The sequence below is a fragment of the Penaeus vannamei genome, chromosome 11, assembly GCF_042767895.1.
Source record: "Penaeus vannamei isolate JL-2024 chromosome 11, ASM4276789v1, whole genome shotgun sequence".
NCBI classification, from domain to species: Eukaryota; Metazoa; Arthropoda; class Malacostraca; order Decapoda; family Penaeidae; genus Penaeus; species Penaeus vannamei.
This window is the reverse complement of record NC_091559.1, coordinates 28,267,143-28,270,279: the sequence shown is the minus strand read 5'-3', so window position 1 is coordinate 28,270,279 and position 3,137 is coordinate 28,267,143. Positions and strand designations below refer to the sequence as shown.

At 38.2% G+C, this 3,137-nt stretch overlaps 1 long non-coding RNA gene across 1 annotated transcript; it reads left to right on the top strand.

Annotated features, from left to right (window-relative positions):
* The first annotated feature begins 1,567 nt into the window (after positions 1-1,567).
* LOC113806146 (uncharacterized) lies at positions 1,568-2,775 on the top strand. The gene is made up of 3 exons (XR_003475763.2): positions 1,568-1,670; positions 1,776-1,819; positions 2,673-2,775. It is a non-coding gene; the product is annotated as an uncharacterized lncRNA (long non-coding RNA).
* Positions 2,776-3,137: the final 362 nt, after the last annotated feature.

The following is a 3,137-nucleotide window of genomic DNA, read 5'->3' as shown; positions in this document are numbered from 1 at the left end:
CATGGTCGATGTTACTTGATACTTGCGTTACATATGGTATGTCTCTGAATACAAAGAAAACTTGTGATGCTAGTCAGAAAAGGTAACAGAGATCGTTCAATTAATGTAAATGCAGAATGAAGAAGATTAGAAGAAGTAGAATATTAATATTAAGGGCAGTGGATGACAGCAGATGGCAAATGTAAAGAAAAAGTGAAAAGAAGAATTGGTAGAGCTGCAGGTGAATTCTGAAAGGTGAAAGAGGCACCACGCAAAGACCTGAACATTAAAATGAAGAAACAGATTCTAGAAACCTACATCTTTTCAATAACCAGCCATGGTTCTGAGAGTTGGGCATACGGAAAGAAGTTATAATGAGAATAAGAGCTTCTGAAAACTGGTATTATAAGAGAATTTTAAGGTTTAGCTGGAAGGATCATGTCCCAAATGAAAGGGTTGAAGAACGGATGGGCTGTCAGCTGAAGTAGGCAACAAGTCTGTCAAAAGAAAAGCCAGGTTTGCAGGACATATTCTAAGGGGAACAAATTGTTTCCCTTAGAATATGTTTGTTAGTCTTTTTATTGAAGGCACCATCGAGGGAACTAAAGGCAGAGGCAGACCAAGAAGAACTTGGGAAAGGACATAACAATATGAACAAGAAGAGAAAACCTTGGAAACGCCAAGAGAAATGCTAAGAACAGAAGCTTGTGGCGCAGTCATGTTGTCAACCTTCGGATCGAAGAAGACACTGGATGATGATGCTGATGAATATACTGTATATATGTACACACACACGTATGTGTATATATATATATATATATATATATATATATATATATATATATATATATATATATATATATCCCTGTGGATAGAGGGACGTGAAAAGAATACTTCCAACATATGCCACTTCTCTTTCTTTCTATCTCTCTCTCTTTCTCTCTCCCTCTCTCACTCCCTCACTCACTCCCTCCCCCTCTCTCTCTTTCTCTCTCTCTCCCTTTTTCTCTCTTTCCCTCCCTTCTATCTCTTTTTCTCCCTCCCTCTCTCTCTCTCTTTCTCTCTCTCTCTCCCTCTTTCTCTCTTTCTCTAAAAGACTTAGCAACACTCTTTACTGTTGTTTCTTTCCTGTGATTGGACCAAGAATTAGCATAGGATGGAATAATAACATTCGTGACTTTCCTTGCCTAAATATTTGTAGACAATTAATATAAAGAAGAAGGAAAAGGAAATCAGGAACTTATACACGGATGTATGCTGTATATGCTGTGAAACTCCCCAAAAGAATTGCTTTGTCTTCCGCTCAGACAGTTTGCCAACGTTTCCTTGTGCTTTCTCTTGTGTGGACCCCTTCGCGTCTTCGCAAAATGGTCGATCATAATTACCTCTTGCGTATGAATATGCGTCCGATCGCTTTTCATTAGGCAAAAACCAATAATAATGATAATAAATAAATAAAAAATGATAAAAAAAATGGCCTCTAACGATCGTGATTTCTCAAACCCAACACTTATCGACAACATTAAACTCAGAAAGAAATAGCAGCCGGATCTCCCACATGTCTTTTGTAAACACAGCGCCAGTCGCCTCCTTTAAAACACGAGGAACGGAAACTCCCGCCAGAAGGTCTTGGTCTTCGGCTGAGAAAGGTTGCCAGCGATGGTCAAGCGGATTTTCCTCGTGTTCCTCCTGTGAGCATCTTCCTCCTTCCTCCTCAGGAAATGAGTCGAGACGGAAATGAAGAATGTTGCGCGTGTGTTCGTGGCTTAAAACTAATGAAAAATGTTTTTTTACAGAGTGTCGGCGATGGTTGCCTATGCTGCCGCAGGAGGGCCGTTTAGTAAGTCAGGTTTCCATTGTGTATGTATGTATGTTTGTGTGTGTATGTGTTGGGGGGGTGTATGTGTGTGGGTGTTTGTATGTCTATTTGTGTGTACGTGTATGTGTGTGTAAGAACCTCCAAGGCCGGAGAATCCGAAACTGTTGTCATTTATTTTTTTATTTTATTTTTTTTATTACAAACAATCAACATTTGTTTTGTCAGTTTTAATATGCTATAATTGTCTACACACCATAATAAAGCATTGCCAGATGAAAATTGTCGACTCGTGGGCAACACTTGGGAGTGTGGGGAACCGTGCATGTGTATGTATGTATGCATGTGTGCGTGTGTATGTATATATGTGTGTGTGTCTATGTATGTGTGTGTGTGTATATATATATATATATATATATATGTTTGTATATGTATATATATGTGTGTATGTATGTGTGTGTTTGTGTGTGCAGAGGGAAATATATATATATATAAATGTAGAGATCCATATTTTTGTATTTGTATGCCTCTATAGATATTAACATTGAGAATGTGCTTTCCTTGCTCGTCTGCTGTCATGTCGGTCTTTCTGCACTCTATGCTTATAAACTGATACAGATAGATTGGTGATCATGTATTTCAAATGTTATATTCCTTAAGCTGAGTATATATAAGTATATATCATATTTGTTAAGATGTGTATATATAAGTAGGCCTATCTATCATATTTCTCAGGATAAATATATTCACACACACACACACATATATATATATGTGTGTGTGAGTAATTATATATTATACTTGTTATCATGTGAGTAAGTATCATTATGCGCGCGTGTCTATATGAACTGTATTTAATCCTTCGCATCCCTTGCAGTCAAGCACAAGATGAACCCTATAAGGCCCTAGTGAAGGATCGCCCAAACGGAAGGATTTCCCGGAAGGATATGACGCCACTCTGATTAAATTCGGCGAAGGAATTTTTCTTTTATATTTTATCCCGCAATTGCTGTCCCAGATGAGGTCTCTTCCGGTTGAAAAGTATGTCCCGGTGATGCTTATGCCAAGAGGGTATAAAGAGGCAAATCCAAAACCATGTGTAACACACACACACACACACACACACACATACACCCACACACACACACACACACACTCAGTTTCACACGCTATCACATTGGCGGTTGAAGTATATTACACTCCCCTTTAAATTATAATTTCAGACACAAAGTAGGCCTACCTGAATCTGTACCTTTATCTTTATGTACTTTTGTCATGCATGAGTCAGTCTTGCCGTTGCGTGTGCAATCAAAATATAATAATATTATTAGTTTGTACATTC